Here is a 20190-nt window from a genome sequence, read left to right on the forward strand (position 1 = left end):
CTGGCCAGTGTATCCCAGGAATCCTCCCGCCTCTACCTCCACAGCACTGGGATTACAAGTGGATTACATTGTATCCAGCGTTATATAAATATAGAAGTAAATAAATAAATAGATTCTTGGGATCAAACTCAGGTCCTTGTGCTTTCAAGACAGGCATTTTATAGACTGAGCCATCATCACCCTTCTATGTATGATTTTTTTAAAGATTCATTTATTTTTCACATACACACATGTTTTTGCCTGCATGTATGTCTATGCATCATATGTACACAGTATGAAGGACAGAAGAGAGTGTCAGATCCCTTGGAATTGGTGGTACATACAGTTGTGAGCTGCTAAGCGGGTGCTAGGAGTCAAACTCTGTTCCTCTGCCAGAACAACAAACATTCTTAACTGCTGCGTAGTCTCACCAGCCCTGATTTATAAATGTGGGCACACAACTCATCCGGTTTCATGTGAAAACTACATGGATGCACACATTTCTCAAAATTAACCAAACAGAATCTTTAAATTCAATACATTTTTTTTACTGTGTGTATTTGATACTTAAGCAAAAATAAGGCTAGGTAATATATTTTTAATGACAATTTTGAAACTTGTTTTTGAAAAGGTCTTTAGTTCTTAAAAAGTAAATAGTTGTACATAGTTATCTTCATTGAATAAAAGTGATACAAAGATGCAGAACCCAAAATTTCAATGAGATCTTGATTATACCCAAATTTACTTATTTTATTTATCTCACTTTATTTTAAAATGATGTTAGCAAGTTTTGCTTTAAAATGTTTTGAAGCATGTAGAAGGCATAAGATACATGCTTTGAAAGTTTAATTTCATGAATTTTTAAAGTGTATGTTTCCTTTAAGCCATGTGTGTTTAAATGGATTTCTTCCTACCATGATGAATGGCATACTTACAGAAGGTGTAAGGTCTTAGATTCATAAGACAAGCGAGTTTATGGAAAAACAAAGAAATGAGTAAAGTCAAATTTTCAAATTTGGAGACCTCTACCCCATTAATCCTTTTATTTCTCAGCCTAAACAGTTTATTCTCATGGGAAAATCATACAGCGAAACGGCAAAGGCAGCATTGCCCTAGAATCTGTCCCGCACACCAATCTCCATGCCTCTACAGCAGAAGCATGTTCTGTTTCTATGAGGAACACATGGTGAGGTTGTTAAGTTAATAGCCCGTATTCACGGTATGTCGCTGCACAACTGGACACACTGGCTTTACTAGACTAGTTAGAAATTTTCAACACTGGTCGTTTTTGCATTGTGAAAGGGTAAGAGACAGAAATGAAGAAAGGGTGGGTTGTTAATTACCAACATGCTGCGTATCTCAGAATACCAGGGATCTAGGAAAGTGTGAAGGCAAAACTGCTTTACTGCAGATGGATGAAGCTTGGATATTATGCAGAGGGCTCAACTAGCAACACCGGAGATCATAACAAGAGAAATACTGGAGGATGGAGCAGTAATTGTTCTGAGTGTGACACAAAGACATCGTATGCATAGTGCATAGGTACAGACATAAAGATGGAAAAGATGAAAGACTCATCTCAGATACAACCCCTAGAACCAATGTTTTATCCGCTGGGTCTTCCTATCGTGAAACCTAATGGCATCAAAATGAAAACCATAATAAACTGAAGTGCTATACTCCAAAGCCAAGCTTTTTAAATGGAGGGTCACCCAGCATGGACCCTGCAGCATCCTGCAACTGGATGCAAGAATGCAAAACTTGGCAATGGCAATTGTTTTCTCAGCATGCAGTGACCAAAAATTAATTAAAAATCAAATTCATCATGACTCTTGGGTGTGTCTGTCAATGCTCACTGATGTAGCACAGTGTGACGTCACTGCATCTTTGGTATTGAATCTACGAATTGCACACTTTGCTCTGCAGGTACCATCACAAAGCACAGCACCAACAATGCTGCATGAAACATCTGGGCTCACACTTCATACTGTTTTCTGCTTTTATAAGGAGATGACGGTGTAATTACGGAAAACAAAGACAGTATTTTTCTACCATCCAAGTAACATACTCTTAAGTATATATTTTGCCTTAGAATATTTTACTTGAAATTGCTGTCTGAGTTGTTGACTTTTATAAAAATAAGTTTGATAAATCTGACGTGGAGTTAAGACAAAACTTCTTTCAACTTCTGAAAAGACCTTTAAAATATTTCTGCCATTTTATATCATATATTTACACAGAATGGTGGTCTCAGCATTGACTTCTATACCCAATATGTGCATTTGTATATCTATAGATATATGAAATATTTGGCAAAGAGAGGATGTTAATGTGTAGTGGATTTTTTTGTCAGACTTTTATTTTGAGATCACCAGCCCCCAAATAATGACACTGAGACCTTATTAAAGCTGGGCCTTCAGTTTAGGCTTGTTCCCAGCTAGCTATAACATATATTCCTAACTGTAACATAAATTAACCAGTTTCTGTTCTATTAATCTATGATCTGCCATGTGGTGTTTACCTCTTTCCCATTCTATCTGCATCTCACTGGCATCTCTCCTGTGCCTCATGTGCCTAGATTCATCTCCAGTTTCTCTCTCTCCCTGGAAGTTCTGCCTATTCTCTCCTATCTAGCTATTGGCCATTTAGCTCTTTATTAAACCAATAAAAAGACTCCTTAGCAAAAACACATCTTCACAGTGCACAAAAAGATTCTCCACAGCATGTGAGCAGAGTAGAAAAGCTGTGTACTGGGTTCTGTTCAAAGAGGTAGGGAATTCTCCCGCCGGCCTTCAAGGAATGGTTGGTATTGACCACCAGACTTCACTTCCCACGTCTGTGTGTAGCGTTCACTGTTTTGGAGCTTCTGTGTAACTCTGAGGGAATGGAAATCCTTTTAGCTGGTTCTGAAGTTGGTTTGGGCTGATGAGAACTTCAGTGGTTCTGTTCATAGAGGTGCAAATACACTTTCCCCATTTGGGGATATGGTTGATATGTTTCCCACATGAGAGATATGAATCCAAACGTTGGCTCGTACTGTCCTTTCACCAGTGGTCAGTTTTCCTTCCATCATTCCCCACTTCCTGGGCTTGAGTCTCCTCTGTCGATCTTGACACTTAGTTTCCATCTTACTGGCTTCCTCACTAGTAAGCAAATTAAATAAAATCTTTAATGTGCTTTCATGTTGCAGTTGTAGAAAAGTTACAGTTTTGTCTTTTTAAAATTACTTTAACAATGGGAACAACTTCCAGTTCTTCATAGTTAGATCAATTTTGCTTATGTTCAAATTTTCACAGCTTTAATAATATTTATATTTTATCCTTACTGTGTTTACAAGTTAAAAATGAAAAGGTAACACATTTCACTTCACAGAGCCCCATAAACTAAAAGATGACTTTAGATTTATTTGGTTGTTGTTTCAACTATAATATTTTGGAAATGCAAAAGGACACTGTTAGTAACCACACTAGTACTATTGGTCAGGAACTAGGAGAATCCTGGAAAGACCAGTATTTTCCTGGACAAAGTCAAATCCACGGACATCTTTCATACAGATTACCTCCAATTCCTTCTTCATTATCTAAGCTTCTTTATCTAAGCATGATGCATATTATTAAGGCTTGAAAATGTTTTTTAAGAGTTATTTATTTTTATTCCATGCCAATGAGTGCTTGCCTGCATGTTTGTACCTCTGCACCACATGCATGCATGCCTGCTACACTTGGAGGGCAGAAGAGGGTGTCAGATCCAGATCTGACTGGAGCTGCCCAGTAGGTGTTGGAAATTGAGCTTCAGTCCTCTGTAAGATCACCAACTCTTCTTAGGCACTGAGTCAACTCTCCAGCTCTTAAATTTTTTTTCTACTTGTGAATTTTTTAAAAAATATTTGGAAGTACTGTTGGATCACAAACACACTGCAATTTATTTATTCTTCTGCTAGTGGCTGTTTAAGCTATCCTTAACTTTTGCAGTTACAAATGATCTTGCCAGGAGCACTTTGGTACTCTCCTTATTTTATGCACATTTAAGGTATTTATCTGGGACAGTATGGAATGAAAAAAAAATCCACAAATGTGTTCTACTTTTCAAGAAATATCCAACTTCTTTTCGTAATCAATTATGCTCATTTGTACCCAAACCTTAGATACTCATTTTTAATCACCTGCTTATCAGCACAGCCTTTGATCCTGCTTCTCTGCATAGCCTTTGGTCCTACTAATCTCCATCATCTTTGGCCCTCATTCTCTGCATCATTGGTTCTGCTTCTTTGTATGTTTGATCCTTCTTCTCTCTCCATCTTTAGTTCTCTCCATCTTTGGTCCTGCTTCTCTGCATAGCCTTTGGTCCTACTAATCTCCATCATCTTTGGCCCTCATTCTCTGCATCATTGGTCCTGCTTCTTTCTGCTTCTTTGTATGTTTGGTCCTTCTTCTCTCTTCATCTTTAGCCTTGCCTTCTCTCCATCTTTGGTCCTGCTTCTCTCCATATATGGCCCTCATTCTCTACATCATTGGTCCTCCTTCTTTGTATGCTTCTTCTCTTTCCATCTTTGGTCTTATCTGCATCATTTATTCTGCTTCTCTGCATCTTTACCAACACTTAGCGACACTAGTTTTGATAATTCCTGATACTTTGGTGGGTAAGAAACAGAACCTCACTTTCCCCCCTTTCCGTCCCTAATTATAGTGTGCTTGAATTCTTGCAGCATGTATTTCTTCTCACATTGGCCACATAACTACCCACTTGCATGGCTTGTTACCTTCTGGGTTAGTTAGTTTGTTTCTCTTTCTTGTCATTTGTAGGATTTACCCAAATATTTTCTGCAGGAAATTTTTTTTTCAGTGACACTTGATGCAAGTGTCCCAGTGTCTACATAATAGTTTCCTTTGCTTGTGAATCTTAAAAAAATAAAGCTCCTGGTTTTCACACAGTCAAATTTACCAATGTATTTCTCTCTGCATTGGGCTTATTGCTCTCACATTCTAGAGTAAGGAAGATAATTGACCTATATTTCCTTTGAAATATTTTCAGAATCTCCTTTGCAAACTCAAGTCTATAAGCCACTTGAGATTGACTTTAGTTCCTGGGTAAGATGTGAAGCAAATTGTTAGTTTTCTCCACATACAGCAATAACCAATTAGCCCTGTTTCCTTGCTTTACTGCTCATGCTTCCCACGCTGGTCTCCAGTAGATTCTGCCACAAAAGAAGTTTCTAGTATTTGTATTCATGTCTCTATATAGCTGTTTCTTTGTTGCATTGGAGATTATTTCATTTTTTAACTTCTCCTTTTTTTCTTTCTTGTTTTTAGGGCAAGTTTATGATGACCTTGGCACTCTGACCCTCCTGCTTCCCTCCGAGTGCAGGGGTGTCCTGCTGCTCCTGGCTTTGTGCTCGTCCTCCCTGTGCCCACTGTTATGCCACATTCAGATGACTGGTAGGATCAGCATTCCTGCCATGTCATCTTCATCATTGTAGGGGTATGCTAGCCTTTGATCATGCATATAAACTCTATAGAAATACTTTTCAAATTCCTTGAAAAATCCTTGTTCTGATAGTTTTCCAGGAAATTTTAACTAATTACGGAGGAAACTGATGTATTAAGGATATGAACACTAGCCATTACTAAGCATAGCATATTGCTACATTTACTTAGGCATTTTTACCATATTTCTATAAAACTCTATCCATCTCAAAAATATTATGAACACGTTATGCAGGATTGATTTCTTGTGTGTTTATAACACTGCATGTGCTGTTACCATTACTATTAATTTATGAATGGTGATCATGTTTCATAGTCTCACCATCCCCTTACTAGTCAAGTCCAAATTCCTATAAGACTAGAATCTGTATTTCCTCTAGTCCCTGAGGTGTGATGTTCACTAAAAGGTCTTACAATATGAATTAGCATTTCATGACATGCCTAGTGTCATGGACATGTCTTTTACATTTGGGCTTTCTGTGATAACTATAAGTGGTCTCAGAATCTGGATATGGTCTTCATGGGTAATGAGTATGATTTTGTTTCTCAGACTGGGGTAGAAGTATCATGAATCTAAAGTCAGAAAACACTTGTGGGGTATGTGATTGGTAAGAAATGCTTTGATTGTAAGACAAAATAAAATAATAAAATCACACATTAAAAATGTCTCCATGAATAATAGACAATGCAGTCTCATGGATTAAATAGAATCAATGAATTAAGCTTAGCTCTCAGTGTAGAAATAACCCTGTGTTCTTAATTTTGGACTGTCTGACAAATGACTCCAGACAGTCACAAATTCTTAAAGCTGGACTGATGATTCCAGTCATATACAAATTCTTCCAGGCAAGAGGAAAAGTCATTTTCCAACCCATTTTGTGATAAGGGTGGTGCTGAACTCATTGAGGTTAGAACAGAGAAGAAAAATGGCAGGCATTTTCAGTGGTGACCCAGCCTTTCCTGCATCCCAAGTGCTGTACAGGTTGAAACAGCCAGGCTTTCTTTGGCACCTGTGGCTTTTCCTCTGCTTTGCTACTTCATGCAAAGTGTGGCCTTCCCCAGATTTCAGCTTTTTCTGTTAGTAAACACAGCTGCCGAGGCCTTTGTGATTTCTGCAGCCATTCTAAATGTCTTTCAGACAAGTGAGTGATAAATATGTTAATTGCTTGCTTATTCACTCCACATGGGATACATATATTAAAGCATCATCCCGCGTCCCATGACTATAGATCATAATTTTCTAAGTTATGTGTATCTCATAACATTGCGCAAATCTCAAACATACCACATAGCAATGGAAATATTAATAATTAAATTTAAAAATCCGCTTACTATGAAACTTTCAGCTCTATGTCATGTCTTACACAGGCCCAACCATCAGCTTTCATGATCTCTGCCTCTGAAGCTTTCTGCTGCCATATAGATACACATACATAGACATCGTATATTAAAGGCTTGCACCCCAAGCTTGTATAGCTGAAAGGTGGAACCTCTGAGAGATGGGGCGTGTAGATCACTGAGCGTGCGCCTGTCCTAAAGGGGAATAAGTGTCTTGACCTTCCTCCTTCCTCCTTTTGGCTTCCTATACACGAGGTGAGTGGTTTTGTTCAGCTGTGTGCTTCTGCCTTGAGCTCCCACTGTGATGCATGGCCTTGTTTTAGGCCCAAAGAAGAGGATCACATAATCAAAGTCTTCAAGTTACCTGTCACTTCCAAAGTCAATAAATTGTGTGTGTGTAGGGTCCTTGAGGATTACACTTAAGGAGAAAAGACAAAGGATTGCTAAGTTCCACTCAAAACCATTTAATACAGTTGGGACAGAGTGTATTAAAACCCTGCCCTGGGTGGAAAATGTGAGGAAGTGTGTTTTCTAGACATAGTATCATCAAAAGCAGACACCCAAAAGCTGGTTCACACAGAATTATGAAGCATGGACCAATGGATCATACCGCCATAGAATTTATTATAGTCAAGAGCATTAAAACTCGGAGTTGTTCAGAATCAAATGAATTAGAATATGGGGAGCAGAGGAATTACTAAAGCCAGGGTGGAAAACACACAGACAGACTGTAGTATTGGTGTCTGGGATAAAAACTGAACGTCAACCAATAAATTAATCCTGCATTTTCCTCCTGAGATGGCAATAAACATCTCCTTTCTTCAGATAAGACACCGAAACAAAACCAAAGCAACAACTACTCTCAAGGCCGACCTGGAAAAGGAGTGTAGTGAACTGAGTTTAGTTATGACAGCCTGGGAAAAGCGGCACTGTACAGGGAGTAGCAATGACAACAGAGCCCCATCACTAAGAGACTCCACCCTGACATGGCTGACAGCATCCTCAAAGGCATAGGATGGAGTCCCTTCAGTTAATCTCCTTACTCTGTATATTCTGCATCACCTCATGAGTCCATCCAACTGAGAATTATGGAAGGAAGAAAGAGTGCCTGGAACCTTATGTGGTAATCTAAGGATCCTTCCCCTTTCCCTGTCTATGAGAGAATGTCATCATGTGACCATCTAATGATCCTCCCCCTGATGGGGAAGCTCAGCCAATTACATTCTGTTTAGGGTGTGGCTTCCTGAGGCCAAGAAAAAAGGATAAAAGCATCCAGGTGCGCTTGCCTCTCTCTCTTTGTTCTCTCTGCGCTCCTGGTGTTCTTTGGATCATTGGACGTGTGAGTTTTCTCTGTTTTTCAAATTATTTAATATATTATTTATCTTTGAGCTGGTCTGGTTAATTCTAACTGTCGATCAACTACTCCCTTCATCCCCCACTCTGTCTATGAGAGAACATCAAAAGGTCCATTTTCCTGAACCTCACTTAGGAAGTCACAGCTGATCTGCTTAAAATGGTAACATCCAGGTTAGGCACCAAAGAGAAAGGCAGTCTAAGATAGTTAATTATTGTGTCTTTCAAAGATGGCCCTTTTGCAAGAGCTTTCTCTTACCTACAGTTTTGTTTTCCTGTGGTTTAATCAGCCCATTGTCCATAGTGGTCAGAAAACACATGGAAAATTCTAGAAATAAACAAGTAATCAGCTATAGATAACTATGGCAGTGTATTGTTATAGTAGGTGGTCACTTAAAATTTATAAATTAAAGTTTCTCATAGGTGTGCATGCAGAGAAGAAGCGAAGGTGTAAGTGGGGTTTTGTACTAGTCATCCCCTGGGGCTTTGCAACACATTTCTCACAGATAAGTGTAACCACTGTACATATTTGTTCAGTTAGCAATCAACATTTTAATCTTCAGATCAAGAAATGAGTGTTTAAGGAGTCATCACTAGGGCCTCTTTCTTATGCCTCTGAGGTCCAGGATAGTCAGGCTCAACTACCAGGCATGGAGATGCAGGAGTGTTCCTTGCATTGGCAGAGACCTGGCAGAGAATCATACCCTTCGAATGTCTGCTGCCTGATTTGAACTGTGAATTCTCAAAGTATTCTCTCGGGCCAGCATAAACCAGTACCCACCCGGTGCTTCCCACCTCCCAGTCAGAGAATGTTTGTTTAGAGCCAGGATCTTGCTTTGTAGCTGGTGAGGGCCTCAAATACCTACCTCAGCCTCCTAAACACTGGATCATAGGTGTGTGCCACCATGCCAGATTGAAGATATTAAATAAAATTACGTAGTTGCTTTTTCCCCCTCAGGAGAGCATCATGGCTAACTGTCCCAGGCATTCACAGCTGTGTAGTTCCAGATGCCAGGGCACTGAGGCTTCCAAGAGTAGACAAGAGAGCCAAGGAGTAAGAATAGCCTGGCCTGCTGCAAGGCGACTGACTTCTAAATCTATCTGCAAGTACATAGACATTTAACCACACTCCATTGCAACCTTAACTTTTCCACATTCTCTCTTCCAAACACATTTCCCTGCCTCAGATTTTTTGAATTCTTTCTTTTTTTCTCCTATCATCTTCAAATAGGCTAAAGAAACAACCGGCATCATGTTCTGCTCAGCTGGGAAAGTCTGTGGATGTGGATGGTAACTGAGTGGATTTGCTCATTCAAATGCAGTTTGAAGTTTCCTTTGGCTTTTGTGCCTAAAAAGCACAGACATTTGATTCATTAAATTTGGAAGTATGGATTTTGCCCAGCACTTGGGCAGAGGCAGGTCGGGCTGGGTCAGTCTATTTGTAGGTCAGTAAGTGGGGCTAATTCTGGTTTGGCTCAGCACAACTACAGCCTTGGAGTGTTCTGAAATGTTCTGTTTCTATTTAGGGGTCAGAGTTAAAAGAAAACATGTGCCCCATTTGAACTCTGCATTTCAGAATTAGAGCGTCACACCAGCCAGGCCAAGAACTGCAAATCTCTATGGAAAAAGAGAGAGAAGGTAGAGAAAGGGAGAGAGATTGACTTTGGAAGGAAAGTAAGGGGTTGAAAACAAGGTTAGAATTCCATTAAAAAATATTGAAGGTGGGCCTCAGTGGTAAAGAACGTGGCTAGCATGAGAGCCCCAGTTCCATCATCAACATCACACACGCAAACTAATCAAAACACATTCACACAAAAGACTCATAATACACAATACACACATACATCTCTATATACAAACAAAACAAAACACACTCACAAAACAGGTTCATAATACACAATACATACACACATATCCATACATTCAAACCAAACAAAACACACACAAACATATTCATATTACATAATACATATACATACACCCATTCATACAAACAAAACAAACATACTCATATAAACATACTCACAACACATAATACACATACACACACATACACACACACAGGAAATGGGGAATGTCAAAAACAGTATCCAAATTTTATTGTATTTTTAAGCAGTATTTCCAAGGAAATTTCATCATTTTAGCATACTACCAGAGCATGCATTTGTCTTCTCATCTTTATCTATCCATTTTCTTCCTTTCACTTACTCAGCATTTACAGAGATCTTACACGTCAGGTGATGTAGAAGGCATTTCGCAGGTAACGCCCCATTCTTTGCACTTTCACAGTCATTGTTGTGCTGACCCACCACACCCATGGCCTTTCTCAAATATCTACCCTCATCCAGATGCTGACCACGGCCGTGACTTTGGGCCTTCTCATTTTCTCTTAGTAATTAAGTTCCCTAACGATAACAAAGCATCATTACAATAATATTGATACCTGCTGTAATCACCCGCATTCTGGCTTTTCAGTCTCCAGTGTTTCCTCGGATCAGGTAGTTCTGTGCTAACACAGCAGAAGGTCACCCGATGCAGGGGCTGATAGTGGAGAGGACGGTTCCACTTAGCATGCACACGGAGTTGCGCTTCGCTGGCATCGGCGGGCTAATCTTTCAAGTTGTCCTTTTTTGACTTTCTCAGTTTAATCAGTTTAATCTCATCTTCCCCCTTCTCTGATTACAAGGATTTTCCGTAGAAACCTTGGCTCCACAATAAAGACCATGTGGCAATTTATTCTCCCATTGATTTCAACATTTCTTTTCCTCTACCAATGGGCCAATAACAGGGGAAGGGAGGCGGCTAGAGAGAGACAAGACCTAGAAAGAAGATGAGAAGATAATACGGAGACGATTCTAGTACTTGAGTGAGTTACGAACACTGTAGACTCTGACTGTCTTTGCAAACCAGCTCCGTTTTAAATGCGCAGAGAGCAGAAATGACAGGCAAAGGGGAATATCTACAGTGAATTAGCATTAAAGGCAGCTCTACCAGAGGCAAGCCCTGCATTCCATGGTAAAGACAGACAGGTGTCCACACACATAAACCAGACAGACAGACACACCCTTTGTGAAATTAGAGATGCCGCCATGCCCAGAAGGAGAAAACTCACACAATGACCACCTCCCTCAAGGATTTGCTGGATCCTGTTTCCAGCTTTATTTCCTGGTCCTCTCAGGGGAGGGAACAGAGTCCACCAGGGCCCTGGACAAAGAACAGGCACACAGCTATTATCTAGGGAGGGGAGGGCAGCTCAAAGGAAGGTGGGGAACATATTCACAGGCATCCTTGTGAGACACGCAGATAGCATAGTGCAGGCTCAGACCCTGGCTAGCAGCGCCATGTCTGAAGATGTAGAGAGGAAATTGCAATACATGAATAAGAGTGTGGAGTGTGAACACATTTAGAAAGCCGCTGGTCCTGTTGGCCATAGCTAAGTGTTATATATCGAACTCCTACAATTAACTGTGTGAGTCCTACAGATTTTAGAAACTGTGGGGATTTGGTTATCATGTGTTTAGCCACATGATGCACACAGGGAAAATGGCACATAAAATAAAGAAACTGCTTTTTCTTCTCTACTAAGAAAAAGTTAAACATCTCTTTAGGCATTGGGTTTCTCGTAGGTGAAGGAGGACGCTTAAAAGAAATCCCACATTAGCCCAGAATTGAGTATAGTATAATAGAGGGTTATTTATTTTAGGGGTAGACTCACAGATCACAATCCCCTGCTGGAACAGGGAAGAGCAACTGAATCCCACAGCTGGAAAAGAGAGGCTGGATGCGTGCTTTATATTGGCATATAGATAGTATAAGAGGCCACGCCCAAGTGGGCGGGTAACTTAAAGGCTACTGGCGATAGGAATTCCTATAGCACATAGGTCTGAGGAGATGGTATAAGACAGTGAGTGAGAGGAGGGGGTAGAGGAGGAGCAGAAATGTCCACAGGAATCTGTGAATGCTACAGAACGAAAATGAATTGCCTCCTTTCTAATTCTCAGCCTCTTTCCACTTGTTCTGATACAAGCCACAACAATCACTAAATGCTTAGTGAGTGATGAAAACAATTCTATTTGCAGCGATTACACTTGGTTTTAAAAATCATAAGCCTAAAATTTAAAATGGACTGTTACAGCTGAAAGAGAAACGACCCCAAAGGACTTGTGCTGTAGGCTCAGGAGCCGGCCTGTGGTGCTCTTGGGAGATGGTGGGAGCAACAGGGGGTGGCGCCTAGCCAGAGGAAGTAGGTCAGGAATATGCCTGTCTGCTTCCTGGCTGTTGCAAAGTTAGCAGGTAACATAAACAGTTCTCCTTCCCATTGTCTCCACATCTGCCTAAGCATAAGCCTACCAGCCATGGGGCCCGTTAGTTAATCACGAACTAAAAGCTTCGAAATGTTTAGCCAAAATGAATCTCTACTCCTTAAGCTGATTTCCATGAGGTCATGCTGACAGTTCGCCGACCTTCAGGTGCACATCATCTCGGCCTGATTGGTGCCTTCAACTGACAGCGGCAAGTGGAGGTTGAGTTTCTGCAGGGTAAGTAGGGTGTGTTTTCAGCCTCCATGGTGAACCTTTGTGTTTGATCTTTGGGATTTCTGGAGATAATGATATACTGTAGCCAGCTAGAAAGAACATCTGTTTTAGGAGCTGTGAACGTACACGAGCCATTTGTCTAGCTGGTTTGTGTCTACCATTCTCCCCACATCCTGCACCTCTGGGTTTCTCCATTGATCACATTTACACAGAATAAAGGGATGGAGAGAAACACCAAACAGCCATAATTTCCTTTCCTTTCACAAGGCTACCCGGTACCTTCTCTGTTAAATAATTCTGTATGATAAAAAACACTCAACTTTCTTTTTTTCTTTTCCTTTGGTAAGCACGTGTTTCCCTTTCTCTTTAAATGGAAGTCTTTCACTCACTGGGGCTTACATGCTTAATGATAATGTGCTGGAGTTCGCCCAGGAGAACAATACGTCCATTAATCTGCCTCATGCTTAATTGGTAACTACTGTATGGGCTGGCATTTCAAACACAGATTGCAAATGTACTTGAATTAGTTACTGTTTAATTGATACAAGTGGTACTCAGCCTAGAACCAACATGCGGCTACTGTAAAAGACTTGAAAGGAGAGATGGGGAAAAAAGTGACTGTGGCTCACCCTTTGTATGTTTATATCAATGATTCACAGAATATAATTACATTTCTGTTCACATGGCTGTGGCAGGCAGCAGACCAAAACAGACTGCAAAGGCATACCTGCAAGGCTTGCTGGCGTGCGGGGAAGCAGCCATCTCCAGTTCCCTCTTCCTCTGTCTTCATTTTCTCCTTCCCCTTCCAGCGGTAGTTATGTATGTAAGACCGAGGTTGGGGTATGTGCTATTTATCACAAGATGGAATGCCTAAGAGGATAATTTTGACAATCCCTCCAGAATAGCAGGATTTCAAGGAAATAGAACACTATCGTGGCAATAATTCAACTCTATTGCCTTTCACACCAGTGTTTCTTTGAACATATTTTTGACAGAGAAAAATTAATTCTTTGAGATTAATTCCCAAATAATTCTATGTAGGCATGCCTTGCAAGAACCATTCAGCTTGCCTTTGAACTGAAAATGTTTTGATCTAGGATATGCGGAAAGATTGGGCCGGGAATGTAGCTCATGGGTAGAGTATTTGTAAAGCATGCACAAGGCTCCAGTTCTATCCTAGGTACCGCAAACAAAAATGCAGAGCTCCCGGGCTGACTATACCCTACACACTCAGATTTACACCAAGGAATTCAGCATACCGTTTCTTGCATATCCCTCCAAATAGCTTTTCTTTCTCTCTAGTTAGAATCTCTGTATAATTTACTGAGTCCATGTAAAGTATCTAGACAGGAAAGTAAATCATTAAACCCAACTTTGTAAAAGTCAGCACATTTTTAGGCTTTAATGATTTTGATTTACATAAGGCAAAAAGCTCTGTCTTGATTTTGCAGGTGTATGTGGGTCAAAGAAGAAATGAAGGCTTTTTATACTCAGACTTCATAGAAAGCAACAAAAATTATTTTGTTCAATCTTCAGTGAGAGTTCTGTCATTCGTTATTGAAGTAGTTATTGAAGATCTATCAACCATCTAGTTTGGTCTGATAATATGAAAAGCTCATCTCAGTAAAACTGGCAATGAGTTTCTAACTTATGTAAAGGAATAGTTTTATACCATTTAAAATTATTTTGGGGGTGGTAGAGATGACCAAGCAAAATGCTTGCAATGCAATTATGAAGACCTGAGTTCAGTCCCTGCCACTCAGGTAAGACATTCAAGCATGGTGGCACTTGCCTGTAAATCCAGGGAATTAGCCTAATCGGTGAGTGCCCTCAGTCCTAATGGAGTTCCTGTCTCAAAAGAAACAAAGTGGGTGGTGCCTGAGAAGCAATGAACGACACCCTCAGTTTTCCCCTTGCCTCAACATACGTGCATGTTCACATGAGAACATATGCACACACACTCAAGTGACTTGTACTTTAGTTTTGCGTAGTGTAACGGATCTTTGATTATGCCTTGTAGAATGAACTTGACTTTTTTGTGTTCATTTATTTTGGTTCCTCTGATGCTAAAACCCACCAGGTTTGTGTTCTGCTCCTCTGAATGCTTCTCACTTGCTTCTGGAAGCATCACAATCCCTTCCCCACAACATTCAAAACTAGGATGACGGGATGGAGAGATGGCTAAGCAGTTAAGAGCACTTGCTGCTCTTGCAGAGACACATACATGGTAACTTACCTCATGGAGCCTCTACCTCCAGCTCCAGAGTCTCTGACACTTTCTTCTAGACGGCATGGGCACCATTCCATGTAGTGTACACACAGACAAGCAGGCACACAAGCATACAGATAAAAATAAATAAATATTGGAGGGTCATATCTCAGATACATTTCACTCTATGTACTTTCTCTGCACAATCTCATATGTGTAAGCAGAGACCGTTAGTTCGTTTCCCAGCTTCCCAGACCCAAATAATAACACAAAAACTATATCAATTACAACACTGTTTGGCCAATAACTTAGGCATATTTTTATCTAACTCTTACATCTTAAATTAACCCATAATTATTGTCTGTATTAGTCACATGATTTGGTACCTTTTATCAGTAAGGCATTCTCATCTTGCTTGCTCTGTCTGCATCTGGGTGACGAGTGCAGACTGAGCCTTTCTTCTTTCCAGAATTCTACTCTGGTCACCTTGTCCATACTTTATGCCTAGTTACTGGCCAATACAAGTGACAAGGCCATTGTCCCATAGCACATGTGGGCTACTGACTCCACCCATACACCCTACATATATAAGAAAGTAAATTATATATCATGATTCTCATGCATTAGTCTCCCTGGGAAATGATAGATATGACAGTCAGTTTAGATAAGCTGGGATGTTCCAGACTCAGTGAGAAAGTTGATCTCAAAACTAAGCTAACAAATGATCAAGTAAGTCACCCAGCATTACTTCTGTTTCTCTGTATAAGCACATACACATGCATATGTGCACACATCTACATGATAATGTAAACAATACATACACACTCACACACAATTCTTCTCAATACCAACTCAGTACTGTGCAAGACTTTCTTACTCCTCACAGAGATCTATATTCATTATAAAACTGATTGACTTATTATCTCAGGCTTCTTATTAACTCTTATATCTTATTTTAGTCCATAATTCTTGTCTGTATTAGCCACGTGGCTTGGTACTTTTTTCGGCGGGGCAGTCATAGCTTGTGTCCTCTGTATCTGGGTCACAACTGCAGACTGCAACTTCCCTCTTCCAAGAATTCTCATTGCCCTTCCTTTCCTTCCTGCCTGGTTGCCCCACCTATACTTCCTGCCTAGCTACTAACCAATCAGCATTTTATTTTATTTTATATTTTATTTTTTTCTGAGACAAGGTTTCTCTATAGCTTTGGTGCCTGTCCTGGAACTAGCACTTGTAGACCAGGCTGGTCTCGAACTCCCAGAGATCTGCCTGCCTCTGCCTCCCGAGTGCTGGGATTAAAGGCGTGTGCCACCACTGCCCGGCAAATCAGCATTTTATTAAAAATAATACAAGTGACAGGATAAAGGACCATTGTACCACAGCACCATTGCTCCAAACCATGAGGTAAACACATCTCTTAAAGAAATCACCCATTCTCAAGTGTTGCATTATAGCAATAGAAAATGGAGAAGGCACACGTACACTAGCTAAACATTGTCCTGACCCACTGATATGATTTATCCAACTCATTGTGTAAAGATGATCTCAAAGCATGAACATGTAGCACGCCTTCCTGGAGACTCTCTAGACTCCCAAGAGTTAGGAAAATGTACCATTGTATTCTGCTCCCTGCCTGTGTCTCTATGGTCCTTCATTCTCCCTAAGATCCCCCACTGATTATTCCTGCTTTTGCATCAAGGCTCCGTTTAGTTGCCTTCCCCATGAAACGCCTCCCAGCCTTCATGGGGTGTGGTGGGTCTCTGCCTGCTGTCCTCCATCAATCCCCACACGTGTCTGTTTCCATCTCAACTGCCCCATGCTGCATCTGTAAACTGCGTGTGTGGCTTTCTTGCTGGCTGATGATCTTATTTCTCCCTCTTGGATTTTTAATGCTCAGATACTTTATACACTTAAAGAGCCTTGCCTCTCAATGTCTTAGATGATATGTAAAACATAAAACTGAGCATATGGGCATTTATTTTCTTGTTTTCTTTGTCATTAATTAGCTGAATGACGTTGGGCAAACCATTTGGCCTTTCTAACATGAACGTCACACTCTGTGGAATTATCTCTAAGGCCCTTGTTTCCCTAATCTTCATACTTATGTGGTTCTGTCCACATTATGCTGTTTAATTAGGCATTTAATAAAAGTTTTGGTGGTTTCTATGGTTGAATAAAAACGATCCCAGAAGCTCGGCTCGAAAGTGTCCTTAAATGCTAATCTTTTTGTCTTTACACTAAGCATACAATTGTGGTATAATTTATTTTCATGCACTGTGGTTCTATTAACAAAATTTAAAGTGACTCACATGAAGAGTATACCCCTCAGACAGTAACAAGGCCCAAAAGAAGGTGATGGGGTGGGGTGTGAGAATGGTGTCCAAGAGAAGAACAAAGTCAAACCCGGACACCCAGTAAATTGTGTCTCTACCACAGTGGTAAGGCTGTTCTCAAATGCCATTCCCAGCTTCCCGCATTCACATGGAAAAGAGCAACAGGCTCAGATGTAGAAATCATCACAGGGAAAGCTCGGCTTTCCAGCACGAGCTTCTTAAGTGAAGATTTCCTCTCCACGTACCAAATACCAAATGGTGCACCAGATGTTGGTGTGAAGGCAGTTTCTAAAGACAGCATGGGCGTAGAATTAGCAAGGCTGTAAGTACCTCACGGCACACAAGACCACCGTTCCCCAAGTAAGAACAAGCCCACGCGTGGGTCCAAGGCGTTCTCCATTACGTAATCTTCTGATGACAACGGATTAGGAAGGAAGTCTGGAATACCTAGATAAATCAACCAAACATCTTATTTGTCCATCATTTGATGAGGTCAACATGGTACCCCAGGAAATGATAGTTGCTCTCTGCTTCAAATTTTACCAGCATTTGTGTGTATGTGTATGTGAGTGTGTATTGTGTACATGTGTATACATGTATATGTATATATGTATGCATGCGTGTATGTACATGTGTGTATGTATGTTTTTTGCATGTGTGTAAGACAATCTACATCAGACACCTTCCTATATCACTCTTCATCTTAATTTTTCTTTTTCTTTTATTATTATTTTTTGAGCCAGAATCTCTTACTGAACTTGGGGCTCATTGATTCAGCAAGACTAGCTAGGCAGCAAATCCCAAAAGCTCCCTGCCTCTACATCTCCAGCACTAAGATTACAAGTCTAGGCTGCCACACCCAGCTTTTCACCTGGTTTCCAGGGATCAAATTCAGGTCCTCACGCTCATGTGACAAGCACTTTCCCGACCGAGTCATTTCCTCAACCCGACTGGTGTTTATTTATTTACTTATTTATTGATTGATCAGCACCCTTCTTTGTGTGTCTTCTCCTGGCTCCACCACCCACACACTGTGACCTTGGACAAGTAATTCAAGATCTCTGCCATTTCGACATACTGTCTGTGAGATGGAATGGGTTCCAACACTGAGCTTACGGAGTTGTCACAGGATAAAAGGCCAACCACAGGAACAGTACTTAGTATCAGAAACTGCTATTCCAGGATACTATGTTGCCTTTTACAGTCATGATGTATGCTTTTGAGTAGTATTAGAACATGAAAACACAAAATAAAAATAAATCCATACTGTCTTTCTGAGACACTCATGGTTCAGATTGCTTTTGTCCTTAATTTTTGGTATCAAGGATAGAACTAAGATCTTTGCATGTGACAGGATAATATCCTACTAAGTAATCACTGAACACTATCTAAGTTACTTTGTTAATATGCATAGTTACAGGAATGTTTTTAAAATTCATATACAGCAAGGTTTTATCAGTTTATGCTTGTGTGCCTACCTGTGTATGTGTGCATGGAGGTGCATGCCAGAGAACAACCTCAGAGGTCATTCCTCCATGCTAGCCATCAATTTATTTATTTATTTATTTATTTATTTATTTATTTATTTATTTTGACACAGGGTCTCTCACAGTCCTAAGTTCACTAGTAGGACAGGTTGGATGGCCAGTAAGCCGCCCGTCTCTGCTTCCCCAGGGCTGAGATTATAGTAGGGTACATACACACATTTTTTTTTGTTATCAATGTTTGTTCTGGGAATGAAACCCAGGTCCTTATGTTGAAAAGAAAACACTTTACATCAGTTTTCAGACGCCTAGCACTATTGTTCTATGTAACTATGTGGTTCATTTGCTAAATAGTGAATGGAGACGTCTTGAAAGCCAGGGAGCTGGCTGCAGTCTAGCTTAGCAACCCCATCTCTTCATCGTCTTCCTGCTTATCTGTGACATTGGGAGAACTGGGAGAGATGTTCAGGACACCTTCTGCTTTCAAATTCCTGATTCTAGAATTTTTGTTTCGGTTGGAGGTTAAATATCTTTTTCTTTTGAGATCAAGGAAAACAAATGTATGAAACTCTGGGTGTAAAATAGTACTTCTCTCTGATGTATAGTTCTGATTTCCCTAAATTTCTTAACTCCACAGAGGACCACTGCTTTCCCAGTTAGCTTTCCATTCCCTTTGAAGTTCCAGACAATTTGAGGCTAATCAACCCCAGGAGGGTCTCTTTTTAAGTGCTATCCTCTGCCTCAAGAAACATCTCTCTGAGCTGCAGACCTAGTTTTTCCGAGTGTTCTCACCCCGATTAAGTAGAGGCAAGCTTCCCAGGCCTGGACCTAATCCTCCGCTCACCTTGCTCATCTCTGATCAAGACCACAGGCTCTGGCTTCCCGGACAAGCTCATGGGATCTTAGTCCTTTCTCCTCCACACTTCTTACCTCATCTGCCCAATGATGAGGCCAGACCCAGATACATTTTCCAAATGGAGAAAAAACTGTGATGTGAATTGTTCATGCCCTGGAAAAACTGTCCAGGAAATGCAGGATCAGTTCCTGGAGGAAAGAATGTTACAATGTGCCAGAACTATTTGCCTTGTGAGGATTCCAGCTATCTCACTTTCTCTCTGAAGTTCCCTGTCTCTTACTATGGTTATGCCTTTTGGGTGAAAGAACAGCCAAAAATCTTGGGCAAGATTTGAGCAAGCTTGCAGTAGGATGCTTAGCCTTATGCCATGATGGGCTTTCACCCACCCCCACCCACTTTCTTTCACTCTTGGCTTCAGCTTCCTCCCACCATTGCAGGTCTGCTTTACCCATTCTTCCGGTATGTCTGTCTGGTAGTATTAGAGACCCATGTGCGGGTTTAGTGACCAGCTACCCGGCTCTGGAAGAGCTTCAAGACCAGTGATCCACTGATGGATGACTCAGTGCTGGCTCATCAATTGTGTTAAAGATGGAGGCCATATCTTAAGTCCCAATCAAGTG

The 20190-nt window shown here is 40.7% G+C and overlaps 1 long non-coding RNA gene across 1 annotated transcript in view; it reads right to left on the reverse strand.

The window, feature by feature from the left end:
- Positions 1–329: 329 nt before the first annotated feature.
- The window catches only part of LOC146895794 (uncharacterized), a 140652-nt gene continuing 120791 nt past the window's right edge, over positions 330–20190 (reverse strand). Inside the window, exons 5-6 of the long non-coding RNA XR_015739466.1 lie at positions 8413–8481; positions 330–3122 (exon numbers count right to left, since the gene is read on the reverse strand). This is a non-coding gene — a long non-coding RNA (uncharacterized LOC146895794). The remainder of the gene's footprint in view (positions 3123–8412; positions 8482–20190) is intronic.

This window comes from Myodes glareolus, chromosome 1 (genome assembly GCF_982192425.1).
Source record: "Myodes glareolus chromosome 1, mMyoGla1.1, whole genome shotgun sequence".
NCBI lineage: Eukaryota > Metazoa > Chordata > Mammalia > Rodentia > Cricetidae > Myodes > Myodes glareolus.